This window comes from Tamandua tetradactyla, chromosome 22 (assembly GCF_023851605.1).
Source record: "Tamandua tetradactyla isolate mTamTet1 chromosome 22, mTamTet1.pri, whole genome shotgun sequence".
NCBI classification, from domain to species: Eukaryota; Metazoa; Chordata; class Mammalia; order Pilosa; family Myrmecophagidae; genus Tamandua; species Tamandua tetradactyla.
The window spans coordinates 44,725,046-44,743,543 of NC_135348.1; the positions used below are offsets into that span (position 1 = coordinate 44,725,046).

Here is an 18,498-nt window from a genome sequence, read left to right on the forward strand (position 1 = left end):
ACACGTAGAGGGTATGGGGGCAGGGAGGGGCAGCAAGAAGAAAATAGAAGAGAGAAGGAAGGACAGAGACTGAATTTCTTTGTTATTTGGGTGAGAATATACCTTTTTTTCCTTCACAGGCAGGCTCCGAGAATCGAACCTAGGTCTCCAGCATGGCAGGTGAGAACTCTGCCACTGAGCCACCACTGCACCGCCTGAAAATACCTTTTAATGGGTTCAGTCAATTGGCATCAGTAATGTAAATAATCTGTTTAGTTTCAGAGAAAGTTTGTTATTGGGAAAAAAAAAAAGGGCTTCAATAAATAAAGCATTTCATGCTACAGATTTAGTCTTCATTTTCCTCAGGGTCTCTCTCAACCAACTGATGTCATCCATTACTGTGTGTCCTCTGCGAGGGCTCCAAGCCTGCCTGCAACTCCTGCTGTGGGTGTCCACCACCCACTCCTCTATCCCACCGGACCGAGAGCCCCAGAGCTCTCAGATCATCCATGAGTTCTCCTGGCATCGTCATTCTAGTATGTATCCTCCATTCTCTTTCCAATTTCCCTATTTTACTTAATCAACTCCCAGGCAAGCCTCCCATGCCTTCAAATTAATCTGTTGAAAAATTCTGTGCTGAGGAATAGGGTTGTGGCTAAAAGATTATGTTTAAAAAGCAAATTTTAGCTATAACTACTTATCACAATGGATTTCAATCCTACTAGACCCACTCTCTCCTTCTTAACCCATTATTTTGCAATGTAGCCCTTACTCTTCCAAAATTAAATTCATAGGCAACTTAAATTAGTTACATACTTGATTAAAATATCAATACAATGCCTGAACTATAATAAAAAGAAAATAAGGGAACATAATTTATTTAAAACAAAACATTTCTAGTGTTACCTTCTGTACTCTGAAGACATAGGGAAATATTCAGATGGCTGCACTTCTCTGGAGGACGTCACTATGACCAGAGTATCTGTAAATGCTCAGTGTTGCATGGTATTCCTGCTGATGACATTATCCTTCAAAATGAACAAATTTAGTGAAGTTCCAAAGAAAGCAGACTTCCTCCTCTCCTTGACTTATACAACAATTGCTGTACAAATTGCAACAGACACAGCCATGGAAATCCAAATGAGTCATGCCCTTGTGTAATCTCTCCCCTTGAGGGAAGACAGAGCCCATGACTTGCTTCTAATCAATAGACTTTTACAAAGGCAATAAGATACCAATCCCCTGACTACATCATATCATATGGCAAAGATAATGGGATTTTGAGGTGCAATTAAGAGTCCTAATCAGTTTATTTTGAGTTAATCAAAAAGGAGATTTTCTTCAGTGAGCCTGACCTAATCAAGGGAACCCTTTAAGTGAGGGTCTAGAGAACAGAGACTTAAAGCAGGGGAGATTCTCTCTATTGTTGTCCTTGAAGAAGCAAGCAGCCATGAGTTCTAGAGTTCCAAGGAAATGAATTCTACCACCTGCTTGGCTCACCATGTGCGCTTGAAAGAGGACACCAAGCCTTAGATGAGACCACTGCCAGGTTTGACACCTTGATTGCAGAGGCTATAGCAAAGCATGTCTACATACTGATCCATGAAAACAGTGAGATAATATATGCATGCTGTTTTAAGCTGCTAAATTTGTGATAATTTGTTACACAGCAATAGAAAACAAATACAATTGCATGCTTCAAAAACTCAGTGTATAATAACAACATACAAAAATTATTTTATGCATATATGTAGTATATAGTTAGATTGACAGCCTAATAATTCTAAGCAGAGTTTCACAAACAGTACTATCCAGTGGGACACTTGGGTACCACGTGGAACGCTGGACAATTCTTGCTCATGAAGACTATCCTTCCCACTATCTAGCATTCCAGGACCCCCAGAATAACTACCAACAGCACCCCACCAACCCCTGTGTCAACAACAACAAAAATACCTTCCAAATTCCCTCTTGGGGAAGTCTACCTCTCTAGGTAAGAGCCCATGGTCTATGAGATATTATCTCAATCTTTACAACTGTAGCCAAAGTTCCAATTTTAAAACAGATATCTTAAATTTGAAGGAGTTACCAATAACTAAGAAACTGATACAAGTATTAGATCTCTTTACGTAGGAGAATAAAATGAACATACATTAGAACACCAGAATTGAACCTAAATTCTCAGGGTGTCCAGCCCTCCTGATGGACGGCTGTGGATGGCCTGGAGTGCATGCTTCACATGCGCCATGTGAAATCCCCTGCAGATACCCGAGATGGAGTGCGAAGGAGGTAGGGCAATGGCAGGGGTTAGGGATGATGCTTTGGAAACAAAGGGCCCTAGGATAAGTGTTCCTCAAAGAACTTCCACTATAAAGAGCCCAGGCAACTCCTAATCAGTCAGTCAGCCACCAGCTAATAAAGCTTCATCTTCCTTGTTTGTTTGCTGCCCAGAAATGATCTGAGAAATTGAGGAAGCCTGAGGACATTCTGAAAGATGATGAAAGAGTGATTACAATCATCTCTGTTGTGCCAAAAATTTAATTAAAAACAGAAAGAAAACATGTGTTTTTTATTCTTCAGTTGTTTCGTAATCAGAAAAAAAAAAAAGATGAGAAAGTAGCAACTTAGAAAATTGAGGCAGGAAGGACATTTTAAAGTCAGCAAACTGAGGCACAAACTAAGCTGTTTGGTCTGTAATTTGGAAAATGAAAGGGAAAACAATGAAAATGACCATTATTAACACTTTCTAGGGACCTTCTTTTTTTTCATCGCCCTTGATTAATTTGTTAAATCGTGACCCTTAATTCATTGTTCATTTAAAATTATCTAATGGTGATATTTGTCTACGCTCCTTGAAATCCAGGAAATTAGCCATTTTTTTCTGACATATATGTTATGGGTTTTCAACCCCTCCCCAAAATGTTAGCTCTTCTTTACTTTGTATATGATACATTTTACCAAACTAGTTTGTTTTGTTTGCTTTGATAATTTCTTTTTGGATTCTTATGGGAAGAATTTATAGATTCTGTGTTAGGGACCCTTAAAAATTCTTGCTCCAAAATCCTAAATAAAATTTTCTTTGTGTTTTTTTAGAATTGCTGTGAGTTTATATATTTTATTTTTGTATGTTTAAATATTTGTTGAAAGGAATGACATAAAGATCCTGATTTACTTGATTTTTCCCCCAAATACTTAGTTACTTAAATTTCCATATGTGTTTCTGCTCATTCTGCCAATATTATTATTATGTCTTTAATTTTATGAAATTTACCAAACTTGATTTTGTTGCATAGAGGAGAGGGTGTTAATAAATGATTCACTCCTGGCGTCAAAATCACTAGGCATGCCAATGAACTATGATAGCTAATAGGAGCCAACCCTCTGAGTAATTATTTGATGATGAAAACCTATTTGCCTCTAAGTAATTATTTGATGATCAAAAGCCTCAAGGTGCTTTTTCTACTCCAATCACTGGGCTTTCCCTATTTCCCTTCATCTCTGTTTGAAAACCAGCCCATTCTTTCTTGCTATATTTCACCAAAGAGAGCCAATAACAGCCAGCCAGCATCATTTCTATAATTACCAATGAGATCAATCTCTTAGCAGGCCAGGTGTGCACCTGCTAAGATACTGCAGACTTCACTCTTACCAAATGTGTTGTCAGGGCACAAGAACATTCTCCCATTATCCAGCTTACTACATTTTTATCTTTGGATTTGATCACTAGGCCAATAACACATATTTTAGGGTTTTTACTATTTCAGCACTCCACTTCAAGGTACTGACTTCTGACTTGGTAGAGGTAAGTGATGCTAGCTTGCATTACACATAAAATCCCCCAAATCTCAGTGGTTCAGCATAATAGCTTATTTTTCAGCCTACCTGAGGGTTCCTGGCAAGTGGGCAGGCTTCCTCACACTCACACAGAGGCCAAGACTCTTCCCATCTTGTGATTCCATAGCCGACTAATCCATTGGAATTCTCTGCAATCAGCTGGGGAAAAGGAAAAGAAAATGAAGAATTACGCATGTGAAGATTTTATAAGCCAGACCTGAAAGTGACAACATTATTCCTATTATTCATATTCTATTTCAAAGAGATCAATCACATGGCTACAAGAAAAGGAAATTGACAAATGTTGTCTAGCTGAATATCCAGGAGGAAGAGGAAGTGATATTTGTGTGTAACTCCTAGTCAGTCTCTTCCACAGATGCGAAACAAAACAGATGGCTGAAGGCAGTGCTGACAACTTTTCCCAAAGCAGCAGAGAGGGTCTCTATGTAATGAGACCAATTAGAATTAGGGCAACTGCTTTAAAGGGACAAGATGTTGGAATCTGTACAAAATACACATCTACAGAGTCTCTTCCGTAAGAGCATGAAGCATTGTCACACACAAAAAAGGAAATAATGAGGGGTCCTGCCCCAATCAAGATGATAGAATGAGAAACTTCAGAGCTCCATCCCCACACAGAAGTAATAACTAATCAGCACAAGGGGTAGAAACCTCTTTCTCAAAGCTCCAGGAAACATTAAAAAGACTCAGAAACAGGATGAATGCTAACTCAAGAAAAAGGCTACTTAAAAGTGGTAGGGCTCCTGGTGCCCTGGCTGTCCCATCTCTCACCCCTCACCAGCTCAGCCAGAGAAGGTCCATGATTCCAGTGTGGATCCCTGGTGCCAGCTCCAGGGGGAGTAGAGGAACCCTTGTGCACATATTGGAAGCATTCGTGTTTTGTGCAATCTGTCTGATGTTGGCCTGAGGAATGCACTATCCCAGAACTTGCTCATGGGGAGAAGGTTGCTAACAGAGCTCTCCCACAGTCAAGTGGATGCTTAGGGGAAAGAACTGCTGGCTGTAAGACATACAGTGCAGTGCCCAGGACCATTAGAAGACTATTTCCTAGGGTAGAGGGTACATTCAGAACTATGTTAATTGGGGAATTCCTAGGGATTCTTGTGCATGCCCAAGACAACACATCAGCACAGCAAGGACTAGGGAGGCCCCTACATTTTGATCTGGACCTATTCTCTAAACTTATTGTATGGCTAAGTTCTGAAGGAGAATACTCACACAGGTAAATTTGCAAAGACTAGGGAAGGCATTTTCTTTTCCTTTTTTTTTCTTTTCTAGCTCCAGTCATTCAATGAAATCTCTCTCATAAAACTAGCTAGATAAAAACTTAAGTAACAGATGTCTTAGGGTCTAAATTTTAGAGATAACATTTTAAAATATCAAAGTGTAGATTTCAACAAAGATTACAAAACAAGGCAGAAACGAAGGCTCAGACAAAGAGGAAGATTAAAACATAAGAAACCATCAATGAGGAGGTTTAGACCTGGGATATTCCAGACAATGATTGTAAAAAATGGTTCTAAAATACTCAAAAAGCTAAAGGAAAATGTGGACAAAAAAGTGCAGGGAATCAGGAAAACAATAGATGAGCACAACAAGAATATCAATAAGGAGATGGAAAATTATGAAAAGGAGCAAAATGGAATTGAAGTCCAAAGTAACAAAAATTAGAAATTCCCTAGAGAAGTTTGACAGCAGATTGATATTGTCAGAAGAGAGAATCATTGAACTTATAGATAAGACCATTGAAATCATGAGGAGCAGAAAGAGGAAAGAATGAAGAGATGTGAACAGGTATGAGAAAGCATGAACAGAGTCTGAGAAACCTATAGACACCATCAAGTATAACAATATATGCATTGTGGGAGAGCCAAAAGAGGAAGAGAGGAAGAAAGGAGCAGAGAGAATGTCCAAAGAAATGATGGCTGAAAGCACCCAAAATTAACAAAAAAAAAATAGGTATATCTAAGATGCTCAGTGTACTCCAAATAGGATAAACTCAAAGAGACCCAGACTGTGCTGTTATAATCAAAACACTGAATGTCAGAGGTACAAAAAGAATGCTGAAAGCTACCAAAGAGAAATAATGTGTCACGCACATGGGAACCTCAATAAGATTAAATGTTGATTTCTTATCAGAAACCACAGAGGCAAGAAGGCAGTGAGTTGACAGATTTAAAGTGCTAAAAGAAAAAAGAAAAAATATGCCAACCAGGATTTCTACATCCAGCAAAACCTCCACAGATGAGGCAGGATTGAGATGTTCTGAAATAAACAAAAGCTAGGGACTTGGTCATCACTAGATCAGCATGACAGAAATGCTAAAGAGAGTTCTTCAGGTGAGAGGGAAGGAAACTAGACAGATGGCTGAATCCACATGAAGAAATAAAGATCTCTGGTAGGGATAATGACATGAGTAAATAAATCCAAGTACAGTTATAGTAATAGTCACAGTTATAATTGTAATATAATAGCTACAATAATGAATGGTGGAGAGGCACTGAAACATTGTGAGTGAGAGTAACCCTTAGAGTGGTATGCTGGGGAGGGGTTAGGATGGGAAAGCTAATGTTGTGCATATGTTTCCATAAAAAATAAAGATAAACAAAGAAAGAATGACAATTACATGCAATGTGTGATACTGGACCAGATCTAAGCACAGAGGAGGAAAGTCTCAAAAAAGACATTATTGGTACATAAGAAAAGTGGAATACAGAATGCAAACTTCACATTAATGCTGAATTTCTTAAACTTGATAATGCACTTATGGTGATTACATAAGTGAATTGCCTTGTTTATAGGAAATGTACATGGAAGCATTATGAGTTCAAGTGTTATGATATGTGCCTCTTGCTTTCGAAAATTCAGTAGATACAGATAGATGGATAGATGATTAGGTAGATAGCTAAACATAGATAGATGATAGAATGATACAGTAAACCTGGGAAAATGTTAAAATGGGTTGATTTGGGTGTCTGGGGTTTGGGAGTATGTTATAGTACTCTGCAGGGGTTTGCATTACTTCTGCAATTGTCTTGCTAGTTTGAAATTATTTTGAAATTAAAAGTTAAAAAATGAAAAAAACGTAACATTAAAAAAAGTTATTATACTGATTCTAGGAACAAGCAGAGCAGTTGTGCCAAACAAGCAGAAGTAACTAGACAGGGCTGAAATTCTCCTACTTAGGAGCTTGGCTCCTTCACATTCCCCCCAGGCTGCCAGACTGTTGAGAAAACTTACAAGCTTCTCACCTGAGGTCTGAGAGGGGAAGTCTAATAACACTGACATTTGAAGAGATAGAATTTAAGAAACATGCTTTAATAGCTTTTTATTTTGATTTGCTAAAGCTGCCAGAATGCAATATACCAGAAGTAGACTGGCTTCTATAAAAAGAATTTATTAAATTACAAGTTACAATTCTAGGGTCCTGAAAATGTCCAAATTAAGGCACCAACAAGAGGATACCTTCTTACAAGAAAGACTGATTAGCCATGTTTTCCCTGTCACATGGGAAGGTACATGGTGAAATCTGTCCTTCTTTCCTGGCTTCTGGGTTCACACAGCTTTCTCAGTTCCTTCTACATCTCCAGACATCTGTGTCATGGTTCCATCTGTCTGCTCTCTGTGTTGGCTCTGAACTCTCTCTCTCTCTGAGAGCTCCTTTAAGGACTCCAGTAACTAATTAAGGCCTACTTTGAATGGGTAGGACCACATCTCCAAGGAGACAATCTAATGAAAAGTTTCCACCCACAATAGGTAGGTCACATTTCCATGGAAACAACCTAATCAAAAGATCTCACACACAGTAAGTCTGGACCCAAAGATTGGATTAAAAGGGCATGGTTTGGTCTAACTTCCAGGAAGATGGCTGACTAGAGTGGGTCAAGATTGGCCCTGCTCCATGGAAAAGTTAGAGAAGGGACAGGAGGGCAACTGAGGCAGAGATTCAGGAGTGTGGCTGACCTGGGAGAGCCTTCTGCACCACATGTGGCAGCCCTAGTTGCAGAGGCCAAGGAACTGAGAGGAGGAGGCTGGAGCCTGGTGCAGAGGGTGCAGCCAAGGGGCCCGTGGAACTGCACAGACAGGACTGCGGGACTAGGAAGTAAGCCAGACTGCATTCCTTGGGCATTCTAGCCTCACTGGCACAGCCCCATGACTGACAACTCACCCCACACTCCACATACCTGAACTCAGTCACCCACCCCCATTCCCCACTCTTCAGTCGCCCCCATCCCACCAGCCCCCAGTGCATGTACCTGCCCCACACCCCCATCCCAAGTACAGCCCAAACCACTTCTCCTGCACCCCTCCCGAGCACTACCTCCCCCTCCCTGTTCCCTGTAGGATGCTGCCAGGACATAAAGGCAGCAGGCCCTAACCTTCATACCTAGGCTAACCCCATGACCCACCCATAGTGTTACACAGGCACAAGACGTCCTCCCTGAGCTCAGCACATCCATTTCTGGCACTCCCAGGCCATACATGCACACGGGTCCCCAATCACATCATTCAGTCCTGGGAACTGCATGTCTCAGCAGTCCTAGAACTGTGCATGTGCACAGCCCTCAGCCTCACTTCCCAGCTCTGAGAAAGTGCCCACCTGCACAGTCGGATCACATCTGCCCCCAATCCATGAAGGCATAATGGAGACCTGCTGCCACAGCTGTATACATACATGCACACATAGGGCCCCATGTCTTAAACCAGTGCACACCGGGGCTATGCCCCCCAGACAAATGCACTACACAGATACATCCTTCCTGTCCTCTGGGTGCCCACATTCACAAGCATCAGTGTAACATCCCCAACTTGCACCCATACCTGCCCTGAAACAAATCACCACACTGAGTGCTCCATCCCATGCCCTGGTCCCTGCTGTACAACTATCCTGCAAATACACCTTAGACTACCAAAAGAAATCAACTCCCAAAGTAAATGGACGAAGATGGTTGCATGCCACAAAGACAGCAGAAGATCACTAAGCAAATCACAATACAGACAGATACAGCCATGACTAATGACCAAACTAAAACACCTGAGGAGACACAGAAGTAGGAACAACTAATCAAAGATGTCCATACAAGACTACTTAATAAAATAAGTGGGATAGCAAATGATGTAAAGGGGATCAAGAAGAAAATAGAAGAGTGTAAACAGGAATACGAAAGACTAAATAGAAAAGTAGCAGATATCACAGAGATTGAAGATTCTGTTGACAAAATAAAAAACATACTAGAGGCACAGAGCACCAGATTTGAAGAGACAGAAGAAAAAATAAGTGATACAGAGGACAGGATAATTTACTTCAAAGACTTAAAACAGCAAATGGCAAAAAAGATGGAAAAAATTGAGTGGGGACTCAGGCAAATGATAGACAAAACAAAGCACACAAATAGAATCATTGGTGTCTCAGAAAGGGAAGAGAGGAGTAAAGGGCTAGGAAGAGCAGTGGAGGATATAATGGGGGAAAACTTCCCAACCCTCATAAAGGACATAAATATACAAGTCAAAGAAGCCCAATTAACTTCAAACAGAATAAATCTAAATAGGCCCTCCCCAAGGCACATACTAATCAGTCTGTCAAGTGTTGAAGAGAAGCAGAAAATCCTGAAAGTGAAAAAAGAAAAAACAGTCTACTACATACAAGGGAAACCAAATAAGACTGAGTTCAGACTATTCAACTAGCACCCTGGAGGCAAGAAGTCAGTGGGATGTTATAATCAAGATACTGAAATAGAAAGACTTCCAACCAAGAATTCTGTACCCAGTCAAACTGTCCTTCAAAATCGAGGGAGAGATTGAAGTCTTCACAGACAAAGAAGTCCTGAAAGTATTTGTCAACAAGAGGCCAGCCCTACAAGAAATACTAAAAAGAGTTCTGCCAGCTGAAAAAAAAAAAAGACAGGAGAGGGAGGTCTGGAGGAGGGCACAGAATTGAAGAGTTCCACTAAAGGTAATTTAAAGAATACAATGAGAAAGAGGGAAAAGAATATGTAGATCTGACAAATAAAATTAAAAAGATAAGATGATGGAATCAAGAAATGCCTTTTCAGTAATAACTTTGAACATTAATGGACTAAACTTACCAACTAAAAGATACAGATTGGTAGAATGGATTGAGAAACATAATCCAGCTATATGCTGCTTACAAGAGACTCCTCTTAGACACAAGGATACAAATAGTTTGAAACTCAAAGGATGGAAAAAGATTTTCCATGCAAGTTGTAACCAAAAGAAAGCAAGAGTAGCTATACTAATATTGGACAAAATAGACTTTAAATGTAAAGACACACAAGAGAAAAAGAAGGACACTATAAACTAATTAAAGGGTTAAGTCACCAAGAAGATATAATAATCATGAATGTATGCTCCCAATCAAGGAGCACCAAAGTACATGGGACAGATGCTTGCAAAACTGAAGGGAGTGATAGATGTTTCAACAATAATAGTAGGAGATTTCAATACAAAACTCCCCTCTATAGATAAAACAAATAGACAGATGATCAACAAGGAAATGAAGAAGTTAAATAACTTGATAAATAAGTTAGACCTAAGAGACATATATAGGTCACTGCACCCCAATGCACAAGGATATACATTCTTCTCTAGTGCTCATGGAACATTCTCCATGATGAATCATATGCTAGGGAACAAAACAGGTCTTTGTAAATCTAAATACATTGAAATTATTCAAAGCACTTCTGATCACAATGGGATGAAGCTGGATTTCAATACCACCAAAGAACAAGAACATTCACAAATATACAGTGATTAAATAAAACACTCTTAAACAACCAGTGGGTCAAAGAAGAAATTGCCAGAGAAATGAGTAGCTATCTGGAAATGAATGAAAATGAGAATACAACTTATCAGAACTTATGGGATGTGGCAAAGGTTGTGCTGAGAAGGAAATTTATTGCTTTAAAAAATGCCTATATTAAAAAACAAGAAAGAACAAAAATCGAGGACTTAACACAACACATTTGGAGGAACTTGAGAAAGAACAGCAAACTAATCCCAAAGCAAATAGAAGAAGAGAAATAACAAAGGTTAAAGCAGAGATAAATGAATGGGAGATCAAAAGAACAATAGAAAGAATCAATAAATCATATAGTCGGTTCTTTGAGAAAATCAATAAAATTGATAGCAAGACTGACAAAGCAATAAAGTGGGAGGATATAAAAAAGCAAAATCAGAAATAAGAAGGGATGCATTACCACAGATCCTGAAGAAATTATAAGAGGATACTATGACCATCTATACACCAACAAACCAGACAACTTAGATGAAAGGGACAAATTCCTGGAGACACTCAAACAAGCTACACTGACTCAGGAAGAAATAGAAGATCTCAGCAAATCAATCACAAGTACAGAGATTCAATCAGTCATCAAAAACTTCCTGCAAAGAAAAGCCCAGGGCCAAATGGCTTCACAGGGGAATTTTATCAAACATTCCAGAAAGAACTAACACCAATCCTGTTCAAACTTTTCCAAAAAAATTGAGGAAAAAGGAACTCAACCTAACTTGTTTTATGAAGTTAATATAATTTTAACACCAAAACCAGGTAAATATGCTATAAGAAAAGAAAACTACAGACCAATCTCCCTAACAAACATAAATTCAAAAATTCTCAATAAAATATTAGCAAATCGAATCCAACAGCACATTAAAAGAATTATACACTATGACCAAGTGGGGTTTATACCAGGAAAGCAAGGATGGTTCAACACAAGAAAATCAATTAATGTAATACAGCACATTAACAAATTGAAAGGGAAAAATCACATGCTAATCTCGATTGATGCTGTAAAAGCACTCGACAAAATTCAGCATCCTTTTCTGATAATAATACTCCAAAAGGTAGGAATCAAAGATAACTGCCTCAATATGATAAAAGGAATATATGAAAAACTGATAGCCACAATCATACCCAATGGAGAGAGACTGAAAGCTTTCCCCCTAAGATCAGGTACAAGACAAGGATGCCCACGTTACCACTATTATTCAACACTGTGCTAGAAGTTCTAGCTAGAGCAATCAGGCAGGACAAAGAAATAAAAGGCATACAAACCGGAAAGGAAGAAGAAAAACTCTTATTATTTGCAAATATATGATACTATACTTGGAAGATCCTTAGAAATCTGCAGCAAAGTTACTTGAGCTAATAAACAAATTCAGCAAGGTGCAGGATATAAAATCAATGTGAAAAAATCAGTAACATTTCCATGCACAAGCAATGACCTAGCTGAGGAGTTAATTAAGGAAAAAATCCCATTCAAAACAGTAAATAAAATAATGAAATACATAGGAATAAACATAAATAGGGACATGAAGGACTTGAACACAGAAAACTATATAATATTGCTAAAGAACTCAAAAGAGATCTAAATAGGTGGAAAGACATTCCCTGTTCATGGATAGAAAGGCTAAATATAGGCAAAATGTCAATTCTCCATAAATTGATCTACAGATTCAACACAGTACCAATCAAAATTCCAACAACCTACTTTGAAGATTTGGAAAAGCTAACTATCAAATTCATCTGGAAGGGAAAGAGAACCCAAATAGCTAAGAGCATCCTAAAAAAGAGGAATGATCTGGGAGGATTAACACTCCCTGACTTTAAAACCTATTACAAAGCCACAGTGGTCAAAACAGCATGGTACTGGCACAAAGACAGAAGCATTGACCAATGGAATCAAATCAAGAGTCCAAACCTATGGTCAAATGATTTTTGACATGGCCCCCAAATCCTCTGAACTGGGACAGAATAGTATTTTCAATAATTTGGCATGGAAGAACTGGGTATCAATAGCCAAAAGAATGAAAGCAGACCCCTATCTTATACCCTACACAAAAATTAACTGAAAGTGGATCAAATACCTAACTATGAGAACTAGCACCAGAAAGCTTCTAGAAAAAAATATATGGAAGCATCTTCAAGACCTGGTAATAGGAGGTAGCTTCCTAAACTTTACATCAAAAGCACAAGCAAGAAAAGAAAAAATAGATAAATGGGAACTCCTCAAAATCAAATGCCTCTGCACTCAAAAGACTTTGTCAAAAGGTGAAGAGGCAGCCAACGCAATGGGAGAAAATCACATGTTGGACAAAGGTTTGATTTCCTGTATATACAAAGTAATCATACAACTCAACAACAAAAGAACAAACAATCCAATTATAAAATGGGCTAAAGATTTGAATAGACACAAACAGACATTTGCACATCAATGTTCACAACATTATTCACAGTTGCCAAAAGATGGAAACAAAACAAATGCCCATCAACAGATGAGTGGGTCAACAAAATGTGGTATATACATACGATGGAATATCATGCAACAGAAAGACAAAATGACATCCTGAAGCACATGACAAGGTGGATGAGCCTTGAGGACATAATGCTGAGCAAAATTAGCCAGACACAAAAGGACAAATACTGTATGATCCCAATTTTATGACCAACATAAAGGTACAATCAGAGGCTTATAATACAGAATATAGGGGACCATAGAGATACACAGATGCTAGAGATGGGTGAACCGTTAGCTAATGAGGTTGAACTCCAATGTAAGGAAATAGATAGGAGTGAAGGTGATTCTCTAGTGGGTCTAGAAGTAATATTACCATATTGAAGATGAACAAGATTGAAAGGGGTTGTATAGACCTACATGTCCCACTGACTCACACTAGAAATATGGATGGGTTCTTGTAAGAAGTACTTCAAAGATATGGTTCTTGTATAAACAGTGTTCAAGTCCAGGGTACAGGGGGAAACTGTTACTGCATGCTATGAGTTGTGTTCAAAAGGAAACCATCAGCACTACCACAGCAACAACAGAGGTAAATAATGGGGTGAGGAACAAGAGTTAAGAAGAGGTTTGGATTTCCTTTTTGGTGAAGGTGTGTTTATTGGTGTTCTTTCTTTTGGGAACAATGAAGTTATCTAAAACTGAGAATATTGATGAACTATGCACTTTGGGCCCTCTGTATGATGCCTGAGGAATGCAGGTGGCTAAAGGATGCACTGACAGAGAAGTAGATTGGTGAACGATGGTGTATACTTATGAATGAAGGTTGTGCTGCTACCAAAGTGAACAATGTTGTAAGGTATGCAGAGATGTGAATGAACATATGGGACATTTGGTAACACAAAAATAAGCCAGAGACAAAAAACAACAGTGGTGTGGTCACCTTTAGAAAATGCTTATAAGAAAATAGGGGCCTAGACTGTAAGCTTTTAGAGCAGACACTTTAAGTCCGGAGTAGTGATTATTATTTCTGGATTTTCAGAGGATGTTATATATATATATATATATATGTATATATAACCTGATATTTAGAGATAAGAACGAGGCCAAACAGGTTGGGGTTAAAGTAATTCAGAATATAAGGGTAAAGAAAACACTGTCTATGTTTTAGAACTCTACATTCTCTTTGAGACCAATGGAAGAAAGGTTTACTTGATCTGGAACTGAAATTTTCTGTGGAACATAATCTAATTCAACCTATCTGTATAGCTCATTTGGACAACTGAAACACAGGAAGCACAGAATAAGAAAGAGGTCCTTTAATCCTGTATAGGTTATTGTAATGCATGGAAACATCTTAGAGTATGTTAAGCAGATAATCAAAAAGTATTGGGAAAGTCCCCTGTGGGAGGGAAGAAAGACTATGGAAGTATTAAACCTTACCATCAGGGAATTCCCTGATACTGTGTCAAACCTTAGGGATACCCAAATCAATAGGCCATGCCTTCGATCATGAGATTTACTCTTGTGAAGCTTATGTAGGTAGCAGAGAAGCTTAGACTACCTATAGGCATGCCTAAGAGTTACTTCTGGAGGACCTCTGTTGTTGCTCAGATGTGGCCTCAGTCTCTCTAAGCCCAACTCTGCAAGTGAAATCATTGCCCTCCACGCTACGTGGGACATTACATCCAGGGGTGAAAGTCTCCCTGGCAACATAGGAGAGGACTCCCAGGGATGAAGCTAGACCTGGCACCATGGGATGAACAATTACATCCTGATTAAAAGTGGGAAAAGGAGTGTAATTAATAAAGTACCAGTGGCAGAGAGAGTTCAGATAGAGTCGAGAGGCTACTCTGGAGGTTGCCTCTTACACAAGCTTCAGGTAGACCTTGCTACCTATCATAACCTGCCAACCCCCAACCAGGACCATTCCAGCCAATCCTAAAGAACACTTAGGGCAATATATAAGATTCCACAAGTGTTCCGGGCAATAGAGTAACTTGCTAGAAACCTACAACTTCCAGATGGGTCCCTGGTCCAGATAAGTCCTGAAACCTAGAGGGCCCAGCCTCTCCAGAACATCAGATAGTTCTATCTCCCTATCCCATATTAATGACAGATCCTTCCAATATCAAAAATTTAGAATTGCCATAGCCCAAACAACCCCAATGAGAGGTATGGAAAGATCAAAGGTGTTGGTGGAATTATACACAGAATATAGGACTTAAGAAATTAATATGAATGTTGAGTCATTAAATTGATCTCTTTTAGTCTCCAGTATTTTAGAGCAGCTAGAAACAAAAACCTAAAATTGTGAAATTGTAACCCATATCAAAGTCTGAAATATGTTCTACAACTAATTGTAGTGCTGTGCTTTGAAATTTATAGCTTTTTTGTATATATGTCATTGTTTACAAAAAAGAGAAGGAAAAATGTCAATTGTGATAATAAAAAAAATGTATTTAAGCCCTCTAGCCTCTATTCCAGAGCAGCCAGAAGGAAAAATATGAGAGGATCATATGGTAGCCCATGAAAAACTTTGGATCTACCTGTAACCATTTTTTGAAGAGTGTTTTGAAAACTATTGCTTTTTTTATTTCTTTGCTTTGTATATATGTTATACTATGTAACAAAAAAAAGTTTTAAAAAGGGGGGGGGCATGGCTTAGTAGGCAAGATGGCAGCTTAGTGAGGGGTAGAATTTAGTTTGCCATCCAGAGCAGCTAGTAAATAACCAGGAATGCTATAGAACATCTGCTGGAGTAACATCAGTGACTGGACACACAGCATATGCCAGTCTGAGAACCCACACAGAACTGAGTCTGCTGAAAGTGAAATGCACCTCATCAATGCTGGTGGGAAGCCACAGGCAGTGATCACCATATTCAGGGCAGGATAGGAAAAGCACAGAGTCTGGAGGCTTCAGAGGAAAGTCTGACACACTGCTGGGTCTCACCCTCAGGGAAAACTCAATGTTTTTGAAAACTCAATTTTTTTGAAAACTCACTACAGTTTCCTTCTGAGATGTGGGCCTGTCCGGTCAGGGGAAATCTGACTGGGAACTATAATATCTGAGAACACCCTCCTCAAAAAAAGAGGGGGATTCCATATAGGAGGGAAAGAAATAGAAACACAAGAACTGAAAATTTTTGATCAGCTAAATCAAACCTATGATGGAGGTCTAGAATTAGTTGAATTGGATATCAAAGAACAGATAGAGAACAAAAGCATCCAGCAAGAAAATCCTAGGTAAAAGACTGAAAACAACTTTCAGAATAAAGTGATTAAGGAAATCAAATGCTTAGATGCCAAAAAAAATAAAAATAACAAGTCATACTAGGAAAATCAAAGATATGGTCCAGCCAAAGGTATAAGCCAACACTTCAAATGAGATACAGGAGTTGAAACAACTAATTCAGGATGTTCAAACTCACATGGAAAACCTCATCAAAAATCAAATCAATGAGTTGAGGGAGGATATAAAGAAACCATTGAGTAAACAAAAGAAGAACTCAAAAGTTTGAAAAAACAAATCACAGAATGAATAGGAATGAAAGGCACAAGAGAAGAGATATAAAAAAAAAAAGGAAAACATATAACAATAGCTTTGAAGAAGAAGAACAAAGGATTAGTAAACTAAAGGACTGGCCATCCGAAATTCAACACACAGAAGAAAATATAGAGAAAGTATGGAAAAATATGAGCAGGGTCTCAGGGAATTGAATGAAAACATGAAGTGTACGAATACACATGTTGTGGGTATTCCAGAAAGAGAAAAGCAGGAAAAGGAGCAGAAACACTAATGGAGAAAATAATCAAGAAAATTTTCCATCTCTTATGAAAGGCATAAAATTACATATCTAGACTTCCAGAGAAGATAGTGACTTAATAAGGTGCGTGCATCTTAGTTCCTCCTCCAGAACAACTACTAAATAACTAGAAACAGTACAGAACAGCTCCCGGAGCCACTACAGAGACCAGACGCACAGTGTACCCCAGTCTGGAATGACTGGACCGGCTACGAGACTCCGCTGCGGTGAGGTCCCCGAGCGGTACGCACTTCCCCAGCCCGCGGCACCTGGTGGCCAGCTCCCCTCCCTCCCTCCTTCCTGGTCCAACTGAGAGACTCAGATCAGCGGTTCCCCAAGCCGTGGCGGCCGGCGACCGGAGCTCCTCCCCCACACGCGGCTTCCTGGGCCGGCTGGGAGGCTCGGATCAGCGGTTCCCCAAGCCGCGGCGGCCGGCGACCGGAGCCCCTCCCCCACGCGCGGCTTCCTGGGCCGACTGGGAGCCTCAGATCAGTGGTTAGCCAAGCAGCCGGCGCTTCTCCCCCACAGGCGACTTCCCGGAGGGAAAGGAAATAGTCTCCAACAGTAGTAGAGATTGAGCCCAACCTAACACCAATAATGGCATTAATGAACAACTTCTGACTACTGAAAATAGGCCCTCAGCTCAGGTAAAACTGATCAAGGCAGAAGTCACCTATTGGGCTAACTGAAAAACAGGAAAGGGGGCGAAACAGAGCCTTCTGTGGCTGTATCTGTGGAAGCTTGGTTGCCTCTGGGCTCAGGGCTGGGATTACACAGGTTGCAACTGCCCAGAACGCAGAAGCAGGCTGCTTTCAGGGCTCTCTACCACCTGAACCTTCCCCGCGGGGTGTGTGTGTGTGTGTGTGTGTGTGTGTGTGTGTGTGTGTGTGTGTGTGTGTGTGTGTGTGTGTGTGTGTGTGTGTGTGTGTGTGAACACTCAGGTGGAATCCCTCTCTCAAGGAATTCAGATCCCAGGACTTCACAATTTGAAGCCATTAAAACCAACCTACAACCTTCCCTCTGTCTCCACCATGCAACCAGCAGGGAGAGCCTTCCAAAGTTAAAGGAGCTGCAACATCTTTTGCTGGTGGAACCCACAGACAGACAAGCATGACATACTGGGCAGGATAAGAAAAACAGAGCCCACAGACTTCACAGGAAAGTCTTTCAACCTGATGGGTCCCACACTCAGGGAAATCTGATTAAATGCCCAGATGGCAGCAAAAATAACAAATCACACCAGGAAAATTGAAGATACGGCCCAGTCAAAGGAACAAACCAATACCTCAAATGAGATACAGGAGCTGAGACAACTAATTCTGAATATACGAACAGAAATGGAAAATCTCTTCAAAAACCAAATCGATAAATTGAGGGAGGACATGAAGAAGGCATGGGATGAACAAAAAGAAGAAGTAGAAAGTCTGAAAAAACAAATCACAGAACTTATGGGAATGAAAGATACAGTAGAAGAGATGAAAAAAAACAATGGAAACCTACAAGGGTGGATTTAAAGAGACAGAGGATAGAATTAGTGAACTGGAGGATGGAACATCTGAAATCCAAACAGAAACAGAAACTATAGGGAAAAGAATGGAAAAA

The 18,498-nt window shown here is 39.7% G+C and overlaps 1 long non-coding RNA gene across 2 annotated transcripts in view; it reads right to left on the bottom strand.

The window, feature by feature from the left end:
- Positions 1-605: 605 nt before the first annotated feature.
- The window catches only part of LOC143666357 (uncharacterized), a 62,723-nt gene continuing 44,830 nt past the window's right edge, over positions 606-18,498 (bottom strand). For both annotated transcript variants that reach the window (XR_013167558.1, XR_013167559.1), the window contains 2 exons: positions 3,862-3,972; positions 606-1,007 (listed from right to left, as the gene is read on the bottom strand). This is a non-coding gene — a long non-coding RNA (uncharacterized LOC143666357). The remainder of the gene's footprint in view (positions 1,008-3,861; positions 3,973-18,498) is intronic.